Below are 22960 nucleotides of genomic sequence, written 5' to 3' on the forward strand. Positions count from 1 at the left end.
ACAAAAACAATCACTACAGGCATTTTCCTCTTTCAATGTGTGCTGTAGAATGCAGCACGCATTGAAAGAGGAAATAAATGAGGAGAAATGAAAACATTTCTCCTTGATGCGCCTCACTACGCCACCCTAGGGTGGCGTAGCATACTAACGCATTTCCAGGTTTATAAATTTTCATAAATCTGGAAATGTGTCTGGTTCCATGGGTGTTGCGTGGGAACACCCACAACAACACCCATGGAAGGTCCCTTTCACGCAAAGTGCTGCGTGTAAAGGGGTCGTATTTACACAGACAGGAAAAGCCATGCCGGGTGGCCTTTCCTGTCCTTATAAATAAGGGGCAGAAAAATGTGCTGTTAGTGCGTGAACAAAAAGTGACATACTGGCAGTGAAAGGGGCTTGTAAATCTGCCCCCTAAATTGGTATCGAAAGATCTCTATATTATGCCCTATTTCTGAGGGTTAAAAGTCTGTTAGGTATTATCAATTGCAGCCGTTAAATTGTGAACCCCAAGGCATTGGTTAATAAATGGTGTGATCCAAAACGCACTGCTTAACAAGGCACTCTTAATCAAGGCCTAGATGTATATAGTCAAATGTAAAGATTTGAAGTGTTTAAACAATGTATGTATGCAAAAACAAATGTACAGTGTAATGTTTAATATTATATATTATTTGTAACCAGTTATGGGCGGATCTAGCGGATCTCGCGTACGCGAATTTGCGTATTTACGGATTCGCAATCCGCAAAATCCGCGAACTCTCGCGGATTTGCGGATTTTTGTGTTTTTTGTGTTCGCGAGCGTTCGCGAGGATTTGTGGACCATTTCGCAATTGCGAACTTACTTTTCGGCTCGCAACGGCCGCGACTATGTTGTTTCTACGTCTGGTTTATTATCACAGGTTCACAGCACCCTCTGTTTCACCACTGCCACCCTCTGGTACACCCATGCCACCCTCTGGTACATCCTCACTGCCACCCATTAGGTTTGTTTATAACTGTAGATTATGGGGGTGAAAAAAAGCAAGCACACCTGCCCTGCTTCAACTGCCATGAATTAATGTGGGGTTGATTAATGTGTCAGTGATTTTGAAACTTCCAGTCTGGCTGGCACCTGCTTCCTTCCTTATCTGTAATTTGCTTTCTGTTGCAGTGAAAGCAAGCACACCTGCCCTTCTTCAACTGCCATGAATTAATTTGGGGGTCATTAATGTGTCAGTAATTTTGAAACTTCCAGTCTGGCTGGCACCTGCTTCCTTCCTTATCTGTAATTTCCTTTCTGTTGCAGTGAATTTTTTTTTCACAGGACCTTTATGGTCTACTTGTAGCTATTCTATGAGCCTGCTGTTTGGGTCATAGCAGGGTCATAGAATAGTTGCAAATAGGCAACTGTACTCTGGAGGGGCCCCTCAGGAAGCACTAGAGTGAATGGTTACTAATGTTAAGTTTGAACTTTTGCACCTGCTGATTGCTTTCAGTTTAGCAAAAATCGTTTTTCTGCAATTTCGCGCCATTTGCGGGGCGCGAATCCGTGCGAGATCGATTTCGGAAGCCGCGAATACGTGCGAATACACTATTTCTTTTTTTGCGGCGTGTATGTTCGCGTGATTTTTTGCATGTTCGCAAGGCGCTTGTAGGGATACGTTTGCCAAGTTACCCTTGCGGTCGTACACGGGCGCGGCCATCTTGTTTGCGTGACGTACTTCCATTTCCGGCCGCTATGTGTAATCTCGCAAAGTGTGCTGCTAGCTAGTACAATTTCGCGCGTGATCGCGAGGAACATCTCGCGCGAACTTACCCACGCGGTCGTGAACGGGCGCGGCCATCTTGTTTCTCATTCATTGCTATGGTTCTGGGCATGCTTTCTGAATCCTCTCTGAATCTCTGCCATTCTTTGCTTGTTTGAAGTTTTTTTGATCTACTTTTACTTATTATCTATCCCTCTATTTTTCTAGCTCTATATTTTTGTGTTTTCTGCTACTTTTTGTTAATTTTAAACTACTTTTTTAAACTCTTTCCTTTTCTTCTTCCCTATTCTATTTCTTCTTTATTATTTAACTTCATTTCTGCCCAGACCATGGTAAAGGGAGCCGGGAAGCACCCTGAGAAGGGGAAGGGTCCCGCACCCCGTGCCCGGCTCCCGTGCGGGCGTTTGAGGGGGGAGCTAGTGATGCCACGGGAGATCTTTAGCGCGGAGGAGGTGGCCGCACTCATATTCCACGTCCAGCGCCGCCTCCCCAAGACCATCCTGGGAGGCGGCAAGATCGCAACCGGCTATGGCATCCGGGAGCGCCGGAAGCGGTGGGAGAAGGTGTGCCGGGCCATGTCCGGCGCACCTATAACCAGGCCACCCACCGCTGGACGGATGCCATGGACCGGGAACGCGACTTGCTGGACGCGCTCGGCGTAGAGGTCCCCGGGCTTGGTGAGTAGTAGTAGCTATTTCAAGCTATTTCATCACTACTCTGTTTTATCCGGCTCTGTTATTTGCAAATCTTTGTTCTTTACCAAGAGCAATAATGCTGCCGATTACATTGTAGGTAAATTATATTTCAAAATCTTCTATGCATTTCAGGTGCACTGCTCTCCTTCTCAGTAGCCTTGCTTGCTACTATGCTTATTTGTTTTGTATTTTGTGTTCATTTCATTGGCCTAAGAAATTATGTATGAGTGTAGTGTAAAGAACTGCATAATGCTAGACACTAAGGGTCATATTTTCAATTGCCGGCGTATCCCTGCAAAGTAGCAGGGATGCGGCAGTAATTGTGCGCCATGCCACCACCACCACCCATGGGCCCAAAACATCACAGAAGCCTTAGGCATCTGTGCCGTAAAGGCGGTGCATTGCTGGAGTTGCGTGCCAACGATGGCGCAGCTCCAGCAATGCTCTGAGGTGCCCTATCTCCCCAATGCTGCATCAAGCCGTACGTCAGCTTCAAGCAGGCGCAGTGTTTCAGTCACGCATCATTGTCCTAAAAGTGACTGATTGACATCTTGTAGATTTCCCTCAGCCACTTTTATGATTCGTTCCTGCGCAGGAACGCCCTCCCTTGCGCCGGAACGCCCCCTGATGGCGCAGGGCTTTACAAGGTGATGCATCTCCCATATGCGTCATTTTTTTTTATATACGCCGCACCATGGCGCCTCTTTTGTTCTGCCGCTGCGTCACAAAAGTCACGCAACAATGGAGGAAAATGAGCCGCAAGGGACTTCTAAATCAGCCCCAACAGACTGAAGTCCAGTACTTCCTTTAGACACATGGCTATAAGAAGAAATAGTGGTGGTGGTCGGTGGATTGATAGTTTGAGTATTCACTGATCTGCAAGCACGATGGACTTTGTCTGTCACTTCGCGTGCTGCGGACTGCTGCCTGCCAGGCCTAGGCAAACCTTTTTAGTAGTCTGTTTAGTGAGTTACATAGGAACTTTCAAAGTCAACGGTCCGCAAATCAGGCAATACGAATAACGTAGTATACCATATGAGATTGGTCAATATATCCTGTGGAATAGTTGTCTATCTATTTGCTATTTCTCCAAAATATTTTGTTATTGTTCTTTTGAAATGTTTGATTTGGTTGACAAATCTCATCCATGTTTTCTGGTCTTTCTTTCTTTCATGTTGTACATCAGCTCCCCCCAAGGGCAAGAGGACACAGGAGGAGGAGGGGGGTGCTGTTCAGGAGGATGCAGGCCAGGATCGGGCAGGCGAGGGCTCCTTTGCTGTCCCCAGTAAGTTTTAATTTTAATATAGAGTACCTATTTTTTCCTAGCGTTCCTCATTCGATTTTTTCTAAATCGTCTTTGATCTTCTTGTAGACTGGATCTAAATTCTTATCCTGCCTCGACTATGACTCCCTGTGGTATTACTAGATTATTCTTATTAGTCTGTCTGTGTAGCTAACTAAGATTGCAAATTTGGCAATTCCATTGGACTCCCATTCTAGTCAGCAATAGCTCTATGCACTGAGTGCAGTCCTCTGGGATTGTCCATAATGTCTTTTCAAGTCTTCTAAATGTTTATGCTTTGACAATTGCCAACAATAAAAAGGTGAATGACCACCAAGAAAGAATAAGATACTACTTTACTTTTGGTTTGGATAGGAGGACAATCCATTCTACTACTGTTGCAGGGGCAAATCTGCACAAACCGAACTATGAACACTAAATAGTGCATTGTTTATCAATTATAATAGGCGCAGGTAGACTTTCTTTCCACATACCTCAGTGATATCAGACTTTGAAGAACCCCCAATCTCCTTACTGACTAGATAGTGTGGCAGAGTCATTTAGCTCCCAAAGTCACCGATGATTGATCCCCAATGATGATTAGATTATCCAACGCAGGACAAGAGTACGGAGTCACAGTCAAGAAGTGTCAGAGGCACTCATGTTTGCAAAAATTCCAAAACCTTTAGCTCATCCACTCTAGTCTGGAGGACCAAAAGCCACAGAGTCTATTTAAGTTTAAACGCTTTATTAAAACTAAACACATTTATTAAAATCAACTTTGTCATAAAAGTAAACGTTTAACTGAAAATGGAAAAGTGCTTAGTGCTAACGATTAATTGGACACATTTCTTGTGGTCGAGCTGAGCTCTCACCTGGTTTGAACTTGAGCTTGACCCTGATCGTGTTCTAATAAGTCAAGCTTCTGTTAGGAGAAAAAGTGGTGTGTGTTAAAAATAAAAAGCAAGCATTCATCAGTTGTGCCAAAAAGTGCATCAAGACAACAGCCTTCCCTGGTAAAAGGGACATTTTTACTTTAGAGTAGACAGTTACAAATTATTACATTGTATTTCGTTTTTTTAACATTTCTTTATTCCTCCTAGACCAAATATTATATAGTAGTGAGTGGTGTATTCTAACATTCTTAAATGTACTTTGTAGGTGGAACATCTGGTGGCGGGGCCAGCGCGGAGGTGGTGGTGTTGGACGCGGACTCTGGAGAGGAGGCGGTGCAAGTGCCGGACGTTCCTGTGAGGGTTCGCACGGTGGTGGCGGGAAGAGGTAAGCTATATATTCCTTACTTATTGAGATTGAAGACTGCATAGTGTGCTTTCTGCACGGCTGTATTATAAATCAACCAGGTAGTAGCCTCCTCTAAATGTACTTCGACTTAGCTGTGATATATCCGGTTATTACGGTGGACACTCCGTACCTCTCTTAATAACTTTAGTTTAGTAGTAGTATGTCATTCATGTGTGGGTGTATCACTGTTCACTCAATAATAAGCAAAGCACCTAAAGTCATCCCATATGTCATCAAATACATCCCATGTGAAGTGATAGATAATCAAATTATTTAGCTTCTTCATTTTCCTTTTCTAGTACTCATTTGCACTGTAGGGTGAAAGGTAAATTAATTAAGCAGTAGCCCTTGTAACAGAGTATTCTCTGTGCCACCCGTAATAGAAAAGTAATAGCTTCACCACCTGCATGTACTGGACCGGTACAGTAACGCAAGTCTGTCTCACTCATCATGGTGTGCGTCTGTTTTTCTCGGATGCAAGTTCACTGCGCTGGCATTCTGCCGGCTTGCATAAGATAACGTACCAATTTTCCTAAACAAGAGAGAAGAAGAAGAAGAATAAGACTGGTGTACTGTCATAGTCGACTGTAATGGAAGTCCATAGTGGTCGTAGAATTTGTTCATTAAACTCCCACTAATGTTAGAGCAAGGATGCAGAAGTGGGAGGTTAGATAGATACTGTCCTCAATAGTTATGTACTGTGCTTTCAATTTGCTACTTGTACTGTGACACAACTTTCGGCTCAATCACTTTGTGTTATTAATGTTAAGGAGCATTGGTTACAGACTGTCTTTCTTTCTTCATATAGTTGCTCCTTCCAAATCGACATCACGGAGGGAGCAGGCTCGAATGGCCCGGCAACGGAGGCTGGATGACACTGTCGCCGAATATCGGCGGCTGGTGGCCCTGGAGGAGGAGGACACGCAGTCAACCGGTGGAACCACAACATCCTCCACTGGGACAGCTGCATCCTCCTCCGTGCCCCCACGGGCTGCCAGCCAGCGCAGTGCTCCAGCGGTACGGAGCCGGGCTACCAAAGCCAACCGCCACCGCCAAGCAGCAAAAACACCAGCTGCCCCCCACAGGAGTTGCAAGGCACGCCAGCGCCGCTTAGGACTCAGAGTGTCGTACCTGGAACAGGAGGTCCATAACTATAAGAACTTGGTGGAGGGCCTCCGCTTCGACCATGCCACCCTCCGCAAGGAGTATGATGCCCTGGCCGCAAAATTCACCAGCACCCTCCAGTAGTGGAGTGTCTCTTGCCCTTTTTTTAGTGACTTTTGGGGGGTGGGATTTGGGAGTTGGGTTCTTTTTGGGCATTTTGAAAGACAATCGTTGGGGTTAGGGAGGGTCTTGAGGGAGATTATTTTGTTAGGGCTACTTAAATATACTTTTTTAAACTTTATCTGACCATACCTGTTTTTTACTTCTTTTGAGTCTGGTGGGTGGGGGTTTAACAGTAAGTTTGTTTTCCTGAAGAGTCCTAGGACTTTAGTAGTACTACCGCCAATCTCTCGTCTAGTCCTAATACTCCATTATACTATCTCCCACCAAACGCTTATCTTACCTGTAATTTGTGTTTGAAATTAGGGCTAGGGCCAGGGCTGGCTCCACGGGAAATGGGGAATAAGGTTGGCAATCCTGGGCGGATGAAATGTCCTCATTGCGGTGGTACTAGTGGTGTGACACAGTGGCAGTTGCATGCCTATGGAAAAAAAGAAAACAAAACCGGGTTTGTCCTTACTGTAGCATTACAACGGTTACGGTACGATAGAGAATATAGCAGGTGACAGTACACTAGAACAGTGCCACAATGTAGCCTAAGAAATGGTAAAGTATTGCAAGTATAACTAGTACTTGCGTTGAATTTATTTGACATTGGCTCCTACTACTACAAGAAATAGTACTGAAGCTGAGTAAGTCTAGAATATATCCTCGTATTCCTTCACCAGCCTGTTGCTATGACCTTATCCTCCCCAGCAAGTGTGTGGAATTATTGATGTCATTTAGTCAGACATCAAGCAAAACCACATAGCCCGGGGGAAGAGGGTTAGGGTTTGGAAAATGGATGGTAATGGGGGTTTCTTTTTGGGTAGGTTTTGTTGAGAGAAGAAAAAAAAAGCACAGCATGGACAAACAATAATTGAAGATAAAGAAATCTTTGGGTACAAACTAAAGCTAACCACATGCAGTCACACTCATAGAAGAAAACAATGGATACTGTATCTGTATGTTGTTGGAGTTGTCCTGTTGAATTTGGTAAGTAAGTTGCATGCAGCAAACAATTCCTCTTATTAGCGGCACTCCTCCATTCCAGCTGACGCTTCGTCCATCAATGTTGGTGACCACTAACTGAAGACACCCTGTCCACTGCCTGCCTGGCGGATGTTGACTGAAACCCGGCCTGTAATTATTGAACGGAAAACAGGAAGTGCTATTACAATACCACTGATAAATAAATATAAGGTATGTACGCTGTGTGGTGCAAAAAGTCACACTTTCATTTTCCTAATAGACAGTACAATATTTTTGAAATTGCGTACTCTGTCTGAGTCACCTTTTGAAGGATAAATAAGTATGGCCAAATTAATTTAGCGGATCTTTCCCCTCAAGCTAGGTGTACTGTAAACTGTGTTTTAGAACAAAATTAGACCTTCCCAGCAATGCTCCCACCAAGACCCTTACTAAAGCCAGTCGCAAAAATGTAGAAGACCCTCAATCAGATCTCAAAAAACGAGGCCTAGCAGAAAAATGGTGACATAACGTACTTTGAAAGTAAAAGTAGGCCCAAATACCCCCTTACCCACTGTGGATTGTATTCAAACCACTTGCAAGCAAGCAAAAGTATCCATAGCCAGCATCGCTCCAAGAGTGCTCTAAGACCCCAGAACTCAGTTGCAAAAATCTAGAACACCCCAAAACACATGCAATCCTGCTGCTAGGGCTAACCCATACGAACCCTAAGTTACAAAAAGTGCCAAAACGTTTTTCATTATGGATTTTGTCTAAACCACTTCTATCCGGTATTAGACCTTCCCAGGAATGCCCCAAGAGACCCGCCAACCCACCCGCAAAAAAGCACGCGACAACACCCCCAAACAGCCAAAAAGCAAAATCTCATACTTACAATATCTCTCGGCCTTCGGTCCAAACGCGCTGTGCAGCTAGGTCATCATCATAACTCCTGTTTTCCACCACGCATTTCCTGAAAAGCAAATGCAATCAAGATTAGACTGTCGCAGCAGTGCTCTGACAGAGACACCAAAACCCACCCACAAACACCAGGAAGCCCCCCAAACAGGCCCCCGAAAACGCTACATTGAGCAAGATGTCAGAAGAAATAGCCAAAAAAAATTCTGCATGGATTTTGTCCAAACCACTTCTATCCGGTATTAGACCTTCCCAGGAATGCCCCAAGAGACCCGCCACCCGACCCGCAAAAAAGCACGCGACAACACCCCCAAACAGCCAAAAAGCAAAATCTCATACTTACAATATCTCTCGGCCTTCGGTCCAAACGCGCTGTGCAGCTAGGTCATCATCATAACTCCTGTTTTCCACCACGCATTTCCTGAAAAGCAAATGCAATCAAGATTAGACTGTCGCAGCAGTGCTCCCAGACCCCAAAAGTCACCCACAAACACCCAGAACCCCGCCAAAGAGCACCTCAAAGGCAAGCAAGTCAGCAAAAACGGCAAGAAATTTCCGCCTCATATTTGGTCCAAAACACTTTTATCCGTTATTAGAGCTTCACAGCAATGGGCCCAGAGCCGTCAACTCACCCGCAAAGAAGTAGAACACCTCCACAAGTGCTGAGTCTTTCTTCATTGGGCGTAATCCAGCCCTCTGCTTTGAGGGAAATAGGAGTCTGGAGGAGGAGGATAGAGGAGCATGTTCTTCTGTACTTGTGAACCTGAGGAATGTAGACTGCGGCACCTTCAAATCAATAAGCAAACAAGTGAAGACAGTTCTGCTGATGGGCTTGTTTTTGTGATTAGGTGATTAAAGTTTGAATTAAATTAACTGTGCAAAACAAAGAAAGACAGACACACAGGAATAAAAGTGAATAAGGACGAAAAATAAAGTTATTGATTCATTGTCTCATTTTCTGGGCTCGGTGTCAGGGAATAAGAATAAGAGTTCGTCATCATACTCTGCGAATTCAGGCAGGATGAGGTCAGCGTCACCGAACAGAGAACAAATTCCCTCATCTACGTTGCTGTCCTCCTCGTCTTCATGCGGCGTGCTTTCTCGTACTTTGTAATCTGGTGATATGAGGTGCTGATTCATCTTGATCATTGTTAGCCTCTCCACATTTTTGGGCGAGAGGCGGCTCCGTTTGGGAGTTACAATGCCACCAGCAGCACTGAAAACACGTTCAGAAGACACACTTGCGAGTGGGCAAGACAAGTAGTTTATAGCCAGGTTGGAGAGCTGTGGCCACAATTGTTTTTTCCCATGCCAATACTCCAATGGCTCATCATTAAGAAAGACCTCTGTTGAGTCATTCAGATAGTCCTGCACCATCAACTCAAGGTCCTCAACGGTTCCTCCACTTTGCTTACTTTTTGCTGTGCCTGTGACCTTTTTTCGAGAACCATACCCAAGCCAAGATAGCCAATCCTCTTCAGCAGCCAATGTTACTCTTGTGTGTGGTGCAGATGATCCGGTTGCCGGTGTCTTTAACGGCTGAGAGGTCACTTGTGCCACAGCCACAGGTGCAGAAGTGGATTCTTTTGACTGGGGATGGCCTGCTGATGCTGATGCTGATGTACTGCCTTCTCCTTCAATATCCTGCCATTCTTTTTCAAACCTCTTGGCTGACCAGGCTAGCCAACGTTTGTACTTTTTAACATCTTCATCAGCAAAAGGAAAGAATGCTTGGCCTGCCAGCGCCTTTTTGTAGCGTGGATCCAGAATAGTAGCACAAATGTAATGCTTTTCTGAGTTGATCATTTTAAGACGTTCATCACCACGTAGGCGCTCTAATAATTTCTCCGACAAAACAAAAGGGTCTTCGTTTTTTTCATCTTTTTCTAACTCAGAAGACACCGCCTTCAGTTGGTGCTCCAGCATGCACAACAATGGGATAGCTTTTCCCAAATTACAGTCCTCCTTGCTGACGGCACGCGTGAAGACCTCAAAAGGACGAAGCATTTCTGTCAGGCTTTTAACTATTTCCCAGTGCGTCGCATCCATCCTCAGGTCCTTCTGAGCTGTACCCAGTGTTAAGAAATAGTGATCGAGTACCGTATACTGCTCATACAGACGCTCAAGCATGTAGAAGGTTGAGTTCCAACGTGTTGCCACCTCCTGGATGAGTGCTTTCACTGGCATTCGACGTTCATGTAGCAGGCTCCTCAGATGCTTCCGGGCCTTAAAAGAATGGCTGAAATGGTGGCACATTTTTCGGCAGGTGGCCATTACCTCGCACGCTGGACTGTCTTTATCACTCAAGAATTTTTGAACTACCAGGTTGATACGGTGCGCCAAACACGGCACTCTGAAATAGTCACCCAGCGCCATGGCCTTAACTACATTGGCACCATTATCCGTGGAAACATAACCAATCTGGCGTTTTTTTGGGGACAGCCAGTGAAAGACCTTTTTGTTAAACTCGTCCAAAATGTTTCGTGCTGTGTGACTTTTCACCAAGCCAAACATGGCTAGTGTTGCATGTTTCCGAGCAGCTTTAAAAACTTGGTCCGGGTCAACACCTGCGTTTAGCTTTGCTTTAACCTCTGAAAAAGAGACCCAGTGTGCAGTGATGCACATGTAATCAGCGCCTGCGCCACTGGTCCACATGTCTGTTGTCAGATGTATAGTGTGAACAGCACTCTTCTGCAAAGCTGCCCCAATCACCTCCAGCACATCTTCATGTAGTGCTGGAACCGCAACTCTGGCAAAATAGAACCGGCTAGGAACCTTCCATTTAGGGCAGAGCGCTGCCACTAATTCTAGAAAACCTACCGCTTCTACAAAAGAAAAAGAGAGAAGGTCCACAGCTAGCATTTTAGCCAGCTTAGTGTTATACAGACGCGTCAGTGGGTGGTTGCGTTCATATGGCGCGTCTGAACAAAACATGGTTCTAATGTTGCCCTGGACCAAGCATTTACGGGATGATAATGACTTCTTTGACCCAATTATGCTCGCTGGTGAACTTTTTCGCGTTGGTGTCTCACTCGCTCCAACACTCTTAGTGTGCCTCACATGGGGTGTGCTGCTGACAGGGGTAATGGGTGTAAGTGAAGTGTTTGACACGTCTTCTTCCTCCTCGTCATCATCAGATGAAACATCAACGTTTTTTTGACTTCCAATTCGGGCTTCCTTGATCGCCTTTAGGTGCGCAAACCATTGGACAGTGTGCTGTCTCTCAAGATGACCTCTCTTGCCTCCGGTACCATAGTTGGTACCTGACTTACCACGACTAACTGCAAGCTTACAAAGGGTACAAATGGCAAACTTTTCCCTTTTTGGGCAAACAGTAAAGAAGTCCCAAACTGGGGACTTGAAGTGTCTGTGGGGCCTGGAGGAGGCGGCGATACTGGTGGTGGTGGTCATGCTGCTAATGCCAGATGAAGTGGAGGATCTGGATTGCCCAACTTTTGTACGTTGTGCACTTTCACCGCCACTAATTAAGGTCGAGGTGGATGGAGGTCCCTTCTTGTGAGAAAGAAATATGGAAGCGGTACGAGTTGGTGTACTTAACTCCAATGATTGTGGTGTTTCCACTGCCTCCTCGTCGACAACATCATCATCATCACGCTCAGCAGCTTTTCGGGCTAGGGTCAAAATGTCTGTTTGCTGCATGCCCGCTGGGGCTGCAGTGACCTTTATGATGACTGGGTCGTCGTTGTCAGAGTCTTCATCAGCAGCAGTATCCGCCACTTCTTGTTGAGCCTCATCATCACACTCCATAACTCTGAGACTTTGGACGAGCTTCCTTTTACGCTTAACTACCTTTGTCAGATCATGTGCCTCACTCTCAGACGGCAGTGGTGCTGGTTCCCAATTTTGATCCGTATCATCAGAAGGAGGTGTGCTTGAAGAAGATGTAGACACCACCCTTGATCTCTTCCTTGCTAGGGGTGTGGAAGACAATGAATGATCATCAGGAGGAGTGTCTTCCTCAAATGATACCTCGCCTTGATTGTCGATTTCCTGATGTGCCCCTACTTCTGGAGGAACAACTATTGTGGGCACTTGTGACCCTCCATGCACCTCTGCTTGCGCATCTCCTTGCGCTGCCTCTCCTTCCACATGTACTTGGGCTTGTACTTGCACATGTGGTTTTTGTTGCGGCTGTGGTTGTTCAACACTCGTCAGATGAGTTACAACAACCTGTGTTGATTGAGGGACATTGCTGCTACTTTCTTGCGATGAGCCAACATCACTGGTCGATGGTGATTGAACAACTAGACTAAGTGCCTCTGCAGCAGTGAAGGGCTTGGACTTAAGTTGGCATGGTGGTGGTGGTGGCACTGAGTCCAATGGAGCGGGGGTGCTGCTCCCAGCTTGGTCCCCAGCAGATTCCGCTGCTGCTGCAGGCATACTTTTTTTTTTACTCCCAAAAAAAGGGGCGGCCGGCACACCAGTCTACTTGGTAACTTGCTTCTTCTGCTCCTTACTGGCAACTTTCTTGCTAGAGGAGCTACGGGTAACTTTTTTTAGGGCCATCTTCTTCAGAGCAGGTCAGAACAGCAGGCAGCAGTTGCACGAGTTGCAGAGTTGTCTGTGTCCAGACGTGACGTCGCGTGACGTTATGCTGCACACACACACCGCTGCAGGACTTCTTCCTGGCACTGGTGGTTCTCTTGAGTCTTGTGCACCTAAAAGCAATGGAAGACAGAGGAACATCAGTTCAGTTATACACCCCAAAAAATCAAAAAACACAGAAAAAACAGCACAATCCCATGCCATCCATGATGTTTACATTCAAGACACCCCACAGAAAGACTAGGCCCATGCAACACTCACTACCCCTGGGGATAATGGATGAAAAGTAGGCTAAATAGGTGCAGGCCTCAGACACTGCCTCTCGTCAAAATGGCCCCTTGCACCCCAAGCACATGTTGCCTGTACCAGCCAGCACTCAAGATGGCCACCACCACCACCCACATGGCCAGTCCACATCAACAGTACACCCCAAAAAACAGAAAAACACCCAAAAATCACCACAATCCAATGCCATCCAGGATGTTTACATTAAAGAGAGTGAGACCCCACAGGCACACTCAGTCCATGTACCACTACCCCTGGGCAAAAGGCCACACCGGCAGCCCCAAAAAAACGACAAAAAACACAAAAAGCAGCACAATCCCAGCCCATCCATGGCCTCAATGGTGTTTAAATTCAACAAGACACCCCACAGAAAGACTAGGCCCATGCAACACTCACCACCCCTGGGCAAAGGGCCCCACCAGCAGCCCCAAAAAACGCAAAAACCACAAAATTCAGCACAATCCCTGCACATCCATGGCCTCAATGGTGTTTAAATTCAAGAAGACACCCCACAGAAAGACTAGGCCCATGCAACACTCACTACCCCTGGGCATAATGGATGAAAAGTAGGCAAAATAAGTGCAGGCCTCAGACACTGCCTCTCTTCAAAATGGCCCCTTGCACCCCAAGCACATGTTGCCTGTACCAGCCAGCACTCAAGATGGCCACCACCACCACCACCCACATGGCCAGTCCACATCAACAGTACACCCCAAAAAAACAGAAAAAACACCCAAAAATCACCACAATCCAATGCCATCCAGGATGTTTACATTAAAGAGAGTGAGACCACACCACAGGCACACTCAGTCCATGCACCACTACCCCTGGGCAAAAGCCCACACCAGCAGCCCCAAAAAAACGACAAAAAACACAAAAAGCAGCACAATCCCAGCCCATCCATGGCCTCAATGGTGTTTAAATTCAACAAGACACCCCACAGAAAGACTAGGCCCATGCAACACTCACCACCCCTGGGCAAAGGGCCCCACCAGCAGCCCCATAAAACGCAAAAACCACAAACTTCAGCACAATCCCTGCACATCCATGGCCTCAATGGTGTTTAAATTCAAGAAGACACCCCACAGAAAGACTAGGCCCATGCAACACTCACTACCCCTGGGCATAATGGATGAAAAGTAGGCAAAATAAGTGCAGGCCTCAGACACTGCCTCTCTTCAAAATGGCCCCTTGCACCCCAAGCACATGTTGCCTGTACCAGCCAGCACTCAAGATGGCCACCACCACCACCACCCACATGGCCAGTTCACATCAACAGTACACCCCAAAAAAACAGAAAAACACCCAAAAAATCACCACAATCCAATGCCATCCAGGATGTTTACATTAAAGAGAGTGAGACCACACCACAGGCACACTCAGTCCATGCACCACTACCCCTGGCAAAAGGCCACACCTGCAGCCCCAAAAAAACGACAAAAAACACTAAAATCAGCACAATCCCAGCCCATCCATGGCCTCAATGATGTTTAAATTCAAGAAGACACCCCACAGAAAGACTAGGCCCATGCAACACTCACTACCCCTAGGCATAATGGATGAAAAGTAGGCAAAATAAGTGCAGGCCTCAGACACTGCCTCTCTTCAAAATGGCCCCTTGCACCCCAAGCACATGTTGCCTGTACCAGCCAGCACTCAAGATGGCCACCACCACCACCCACATGGCCAGTCCACATCAACAGTACACCCCAAAAAACAGAAAAACACCCAAAAATCACCACAATCCAATGCCATCCAGGATGTTTACCTTAAAGAGAGTGAGACCCCACAGGCACACTCAGTCCATGCACCACTACCCCTGGGCAAAAGGCCACACCGGCAGCCCCAAAAAAACGACAAAAAACACAAAAAGCAGCACAATCCCAGCCCATCCATGGCCTCAATGGTGTTTAAATTCAACAAGACACCCCACAGAAAGACTAGGCCCATGCAACACTCACCACCCCTGGGCAAAGGGCCCCACCAGCAGCCCCAAAAAACGCAAAAACCACAAAATTCAGCACAATCCCTGCACATCCATGGCCTCAATGGTGTTTAAATTCAAGAAGACACCCCACAGAAAGACTAGGCCCATGCAACACTCACTACCCCTGGGCATAATGGATGAAAAGTAGGCAAAATAAGTGCAGGCCTCAGACACTGCCTCTCTTCAAAATGGCCCCTTGCACCCCAAGCACATGTTGCCTGTACCAGCCAGCACTCAAGATGGCCACCACCACCACCACCCACATGGCCAGTCCACATCAACAGTACACCCCAAAAAAACAGAAAAAACACCCAAAAATCACCACAATCCAATGCCATCCAGGATGTTTACATTAAAGAGAGTGAGACCACACCACAGGCACACTCAGTCCATGCACCACTACCCCTGGGCAAAAGCCCACACCAGCAGCCCCAAAAAAACGACAAAAAAAAAACAAAAAGCAGCACAATCCCAGCCCATCCATGGCCTCAATGGTGTTTAAATTCAACAAGACACCCCACAGAAAGACTAGGCCCATGCAACACTCACCACCCCTGGGCAAAGGGCCCCACCAGCAGCCCCAAAAAACACAAAAACCACAAAATTCAGCACAATCCCTGCACATCCATGGCCTCAATGGTGTTTAAATTCAAGAAGACACCCCACAGAAAGACTAGGCCCATGCAACACTCACTACCCCTGGGCATAATGGATGAAAAGTAGGCAAAATAAGTGCAGGCCTCAGACACTGCCTCTCTTCAAAATGGCCCCTTGCACCCCAAGCACATGTTGCCTGTACCAGCCAGCACTCAAGATGGCCACCACCACCACCACCAACATGGCCAGTCCACATCAACAGTACACCCCAAAAAAACAGAAAAACACCCAAAAAATCACCACAATCCAATGCCATCCAGGATGTTTACATTAAAGAGAGTGAGACCACACCACAGGCACACTCAGTCCATGCACCACTACCCCTGGGCAAAAGGCCACACCTGCAGCCCCAAAAAAACGATAAAAAACACAAAAATCAGCACAATCCCAGCCCATCCATGGCCTCAATGATGTTTAAATTCAAGAAGACACCCCACAGAAAGACTAGGCCAATGCAACACTCACTACCCCTGGGCATAATGGATGAAAAGTAGGCAAAATAAGTGCAGGCCTCAGACACTGCCTCTCTTCAAAATGGCCCCTTGCACCCCAAGCACATGTTGCCTGTACCAGCCAGCGCTCAAGATGGCCACCACCACCCACATGGCCAGTCCACATCAACAGTACACCCCAAAAAAACAGAAAAACACCCAAAAAATCACCACAATCCAATGCCATCCAGGATGTTTACATTAAAGAGAGTGAGACCACACCACAGGCACACTCAGTCCATGCACCACTACCCCTGGCAAAAGGCCACACCTGCAGCCCCAAAAAAACGACAAAAACACTAAAATCAGCACAATCCCAGCCCATCCATGGCCTCAATGATGTTTAAATTCAAGAAGACACCCCACAGAAAGACTAGCCCCATGCAACACTCACTACCCCTAGGCATAATGGATGAAAAGTAGGCAAAATAAGTGCAGGCCTCAGACACTGCCTCTCTTCAAAATGGCCCCTTGCACCCCAAGCACATGTTGCCTGTACCAGCCAGCACTCAAGATGGCCACCACCACCACCACCCACATGGCCAGTCCACATCAACAGTACACCCCAAAAAAACAGAAAAACACCCAAAAATCACCACAATCCAATGCCATCCAGGATGTTTACATTAAAGAGAGTGAGACCACACCACAGGCACACTCAGTCCATGCACCACTACCCCTGGGCAAAAGGCCACACCAGCAGCCCCAAAAAAACAACAAAAAACACAAAAATCAGCACAATCCCAGCCCATCCATGGCCTCAATGATGTTTAAATTCAAGAAGACACCCCACAGAAAGACTAGGCCCATGCAGCACTCACCACCCCTGGGCAAAGGGCCCCACCAGCAGCCCCAAAAAAACGACAAAAACAACAAAAATCAGTACAATCCCAGCCCATCCATGGCCTCAATGGTGTTTAAATTCAACAGAACAGTTGTATCATGCACCCATAACCAACCCTGGTCCTACTGGATACTGTGCCTACCCACAATATATTTTATTTAATGTTCTGAAAAAGTTCCAAAATTGTAGTTGCAGCAACTGTAATGCCCCAAACAAACTTACTTGTGAAAGTTGATTTCTAATCCAAAAGTGATCCAAAGAAAGTCAAAAAGGCCTCAAATCCAAATATCCAGCAGCACCCACAAAAAGTAATCCTTCCAGGTCAAGGTCCAAATGAAAGTGACCAGCACATGAAGAAAGCACTGGGAGGAGCCTGCTGGACAGGAACAGGAAGTTGGAGACTGTGGGGCACTTCCTCCCCCCCCCCCCCCAAAAATGGACTCCTTGCAAAAAAAAAGGCCATGCAAATGTCAACCTGAGGAGGGATTCTGATAAAAATCATCATTTTCTGAAGGTTTATCCTGTCTGCTGGTGGATTTCTTGTGCAGAATTGCAAAATCTCTATTTTGCGAGTGCGAGATTGTTCCTGTCCGCCGCAACTACGTGTTCGCAATTGCGAACTCTCGCGAGGCGTGCTGTGCAAGGTGGCAAGCCGCGATTACGTATTCGCGGGCGCCAAACTCCCGCGGGATCCCGCAGCAAGATCCAAAATGGCGCAGCACTCGCAAAATATGATCGAGAAAAACAACTCGGCAAACGCTTAATGACGGAAAGTGAACGCCGTGCACCACGCCGCGCGCCGCAATATTGTATCACCAAGCAAAAAATCCGCCGCGAGCGAATTCACGGATTTTCGACAAATTCGCGAGAGTTCGCGGATTGCGAATTTGCCGAAAATCCGAAAAATCCGCGAGCGGAACGGATTTTACGCCCATGCTTATTTGTAACATCTTGGTCTCCGTATTTTGGTATTAGATGGACCCCACACACATATGATATGTCTTGTTTTCCAATTTTCGTTTAAAATGAAATGCAATGCAAAAAGGGCTGCACGTCATGGAAATAGATCAGTGTTTTTTTCAAATACCTTAAAAAAAGACATTGGGCCCTATTACGGTGTTGGTCTGACCGACACCGTAGTGGAAAGGGACCACCCGACCAGCAGTCGGCGGCCCTACTTCCCTAAATGTGATGCAATCGCCTACACAGCAGTCTGAAAGTGTACATTTTCAATTGCGGCTTGTGCTGCGGGCTGTGGAACAAGCCGCAAAATAGGGAACGTACACTTTTAAAACATCAAGATCCATGGTGCCTGTCACATGATGCATGGTTGTTTGGGGGGGCACCACATGTGCCCCGCAGGCCTCATAGAGGAGGCTGCGGGGAACGGGGTCCCTGCAAGGGGCCCACAAATTCACTTTGTGACAGCTGTTCCATGTCAGAATGGCCGTCATGGAGAGGCTGTTGGAAACAAACATCATTATCCTGATGGTATTGCCTGAGCGAGCACCGTCCTCATTTGTGGATTATCTGTCTGACCGATGCCCAACACTGTCTGAGGCGTTGGTCTTTCCCCCAACCTGCAGTGGTCTGACAGACTGCATCATAATGCAGAGGTCAGACTGCTGCCTCCGATGTCGGACAGACAGCAACCACCAACCTGTTGGTGGCTATCCGCCTGACACCGTAATAGGGCCCATAGTATGGAACCTGTGAGACTAAAATATATGCAAATATAATGAAAGTAAACATTGGTTAGTGGTTTATCTGCTGGATTTTTCACTGCCACCTAATCACATTTCCTATGAAGTCAATAAACATCAGTAAAGGTTTAAAACATCAAGGTTCAGATTTGTGCTGGATTTGTATTACTTTTGCAATGCAAATCTATACAAAGTTCAATGCTCAGACTTACTATCCAATGCCAATTAGGATTTCTGATGAATAGTTTCCCAAAGTAATGCATATTTTTTCTATGCGCTACTTTGTCTTTCTTTGGATAAAGGGGGCATTCTATGATGGTATATGGGCATTTATTTCCCCTGCAACCCGCCATGGGTTTTGTCACAAATCTCTATCCACCAATATTCATAGACAGGGATTTGTGCCAAAATCTCACACCTCCTAAAGGTGGGCACAGCACATATACAATGCAGGATAGTGTTATAGGATATTTATTTTAAACTATTTCTTACACACTCTTGACCCATGGGTCAATTGCGTGTGCGTCAATGCAAGGAGAGAGAAAAACAACGCCATGATTTAGTTATTTTAGTAGTTATGGCTCAGTTCTGATCTCTCCATTTCACTCAATGCAGTGCTGCACCAAATTGCATGAATGTTTAATACATCTGGCCCCAAGGTAGTGCTGCATGCTTTTGCTGCACCTACCCGTGATTCACATCATTTAACAATATTTATATAAAGATCGGTAAAAGTCAAGAAAGAAAAAAATCTGTATGCTTAGTCTCAACAGGATGTTTCATTTACTTTTACAAACTCAAATCTAGCTACAGAGATTTATATTAATTTACCAATTGACTCCGTGTCCCATGTGTAATTAGAAGTAATGCCTTATTTAACCTTTTGTCCAAACACAGATAGCACAAAGCCTTAAAGTAGATACAGGCATTTTAAATATAGTTGTAGGGAACAAAGGGTCACAAAAAGTCAAGAATATATCCAAGAAAGAAGGATTTTTTTTATTGCTTGGTCAGAGCATTTTTCAAATAAATGAATTTTACAGTACTGTACGAGAAAGATTCAAACAGTTGCTACATTCAAGCCAAAGTAAACATATTTTTCACTCATATTTTATGGTTGTTATTGGTAGAAATGAAAGAACAGTTAGAGCTTGAATTGCATCATAAATTACATGCAATAATCTAAAGTAAATCAATATTTTGACAAGAATCTTTACCACGGTGCCTGCGGTATTGCTGTGAAGATCTTGCAGCAGTGGTGATGACGTTTCCATATGTATCGATGCATGTGTGAGTATTTCGCCTGCATATGTGTCGGATGTATACATATGCATGACCACCTACCCATTTCCAGAGTCTGGCTGATATGTGGGCAGTCCAGGCAACGGCTATGTGATACAAATAGGACTTACATATATATTGCCACAAACAGGGTCATAATCCTCAGGGTGAAGCGGATGCTGTCAAGTGGGAACCTGAAAAAATGGATCCATGTCAAACTCTGACTGAGAGAACAGAAAATAGGTGAGTAAGCAGCCCAAATCCTTCATTTCCAACTCCTTGAAGCAGGCGGTCCCACCACCATGGTCAGCTTGTTGAAAAGTCATCTCTTAATATTGATGGTGATGAAACTCCCCCGTACAGCCCTATGGCAGCTGCTTTTTCCTGACCCCGGCCCCAGCGGTCTGCAGTGTAAGCGGTTTAGCCACGGTCTTTCCAAATGCCATCTGCCCATCTCATAATATGGTGATAGGACTGTTGAGCTGCTGGTTGGACCATGACCACAGGTACAGTGGTTAATGGATCGCAAAACTCCAAATAAGGCCCCAAGAGTGATACTCCCATACCAATAGGGTAATGTTGGCTTACATTTAGTAGCTTGGTCCAAGTAGCAGGGTAATCCTCAGAGAAAATGTGTGAGAATGGTATGTTTAGCAAACAAACTACACACCAATTTAGTTACATAAATATAGGTCTTTAATCACCACATGCATTTAAATAAATTGAAACTTTTAGTAAAAGAAAAGTTATCAAAACATCATCCTCAGGTCTAGAGGGACCTAGGCTACCTATGTTGTTGAAATGGCAGTTGCATCTAGTTCATCCTGAGGTTTCTGGGCCCCCTGATCCAATCATATACTACAATTGAGAATATTTATGAAACTAATTCAGCCTAGACAGATGAGCTAGGAGTGTGCATTGAGTCTGAGATCAAATCTTTATTAACCCTACTTATGAGTTTAGAAAGGCAGAGTAAATAACATTTTAAGGCCACTGCTTGAATATTATTCCACTGTCAATAATTATCCCTATTTAGAGTACTAGTCTTAAAAGTAACTAAAAATACAAAGGTAAGCCTATCTAATCGCAATTCTTCACAAACACTTCATAACAGACATCAAAAACTCAGACTCTTTGTTAAAGTTGTTCTGGGATTACTGTCTCTGGAACTAAGTCGAACAATCAGATTCCCTTCCGGGGGCAAACATTTTCAATGATACAGAACTGTATCAAGAAATAAAAGCACCTTCATACTCAGGGAATTTATTTCACAGAAAACCTTTCCCTACAGACAATTGTTACAAGATTTCACAATCCTTTGTATACTTCTCCCCTCAAGCCTATAGCCTCCAACTGTCAAGCTCCTGAATAGGCAAGAGATACTCTCCAACGTTGCTCTAGAGGTGAGATCAGAAGGTTGTATAGTTTCAGCCCCAAAGCAATACTTTTGAGAATTGTATTTAATGTGAAGGTTTCTGTTGGAACTGGCCCTTCTTGCAGGGTCATCCTCAAACTTTTTGCTTCTTCCTCCCTTATTTTTCCTGACCTGCGGCTGTTGGCAATAGGACTCTGCGCACTTTAACACTGCTAATCAGTGCTAAAGTGCATATGCTCTCTATGTAAATTGTTATTGTGATTGGATATACATGTTTGGCATATTTGTATCACCATGAAGTCCCTAGTAAAGTGCACTGGGTGTGCCAGGGCTGGTGATGACAAATGCTACTAGTGGGCCTGCAGCACTGATTGTGCCACCCACAGGAGTAGCCCTAAAATGATGTCTCAGGCCTGACACTGCAGTGCCTGTGTGCAGTTTAGAACTGCCATATCCTCCTGGTCAGTGTCCCCACTGACCAGGCCTAACCCTTCCCTTTTTGTGCACATCAGTCACCCCTAAGGAAGGCCCAAGGTACCCCCCTGGGCAGGGTGCAGTGTATGTAAAAGGTAGAGCATGTACTAGTGCAGGTGACATGCTCTGGTAGTGAATGGCAGCCATTTTCGTTTTTCACTACTGTAAGGCTATCTTGCTCCATAGGTTAACATGGGGGATGCTGGCTACAGTGGTTAACAGCATTTCTTCTCATAGGAACAAGATAGGACATAAGTATCTAGTATCCCTGAACTCAGAATTTAATAACACATCTTTTAGGAAAGATTGTTTTTAGATCCTGTGTTTGAGAACAGCACTTTTAGAAAGTTGCTGTTCTCTTGTCTGACCCTTCTGTGTGCCTGGGCCTGTTTGTGTATTGACTGTCTGGTTTGTGAGTGACAGGGGCTGGGGAATTCCCCAGCAGGATGGATGAGTCAGCACTAGGCTGAATGACTGCAGTTGCAACTGGAGTGGTGGGAGGAGTTAGCACCTGGGCTGAATAGGGCTGTGCCTGCCTTCCACAATGCTGGCTCCACCCCCCTGCTGGGCGGCTGAGGACCCTGCCCCTCACTCTGAAAGGAAAGAGGCAGCCAGCAAAACAAAGTGCTCAGGATCCACCAAGAACTGGTTCAGACCGGGCTCAGGGCCCACATGCACCAAGAGAACAAAGACTTTAGGGGTATAAGTACAGGACCCCTGACAACAGAAAATTAGATCATCCTGGAAATCAAGAAGGAACCTCTGCCAAGGAGAAAGCTGAAACTGAAGAAGGAAGATTGTCCTGCTGTTGCTCTGCTGGACTGACCTGTTGCTTTGCTGCCAAGGAGAGGGGAAGGACTTTGCTGCTGTGCTGTGTCCCCTGTCTTGAAGGAATCTCCAAGGGCCTGAGAAGAGCTGGCTCCCTGTTTTGAAGTCCCAGGAACAAAAGGACTTCACCCCCAGCTTCCCTGAACTCTGCTGAGAGAGTTCTGTCCCTCCTAGAGTGCTTGATCCAGTTGTGGGGCCTCTGGAGGTTGGACCTGAGCTGGGAAGCTTGAAACTAAAGCTTGAGAGACTTTTGAAACTGAAAAGTGTCGCATCGCTCGCTTACGGAGCGCATCCC

The sequence above is a fragment of the Lissotriton helveticus genome, chromosome 5_1, assembly GCF_964261635.1.
Source record: "Lissotriton helveticus chromosome 5_1, aLisHel1.1, whole genome shotgun sequence".
Lineage (NCBI taxonomy): Eukaryota > Metazoa > Chordata > Amphibia > Caudata > Salamandridae > Lissotriton > Lissotriton helveticus.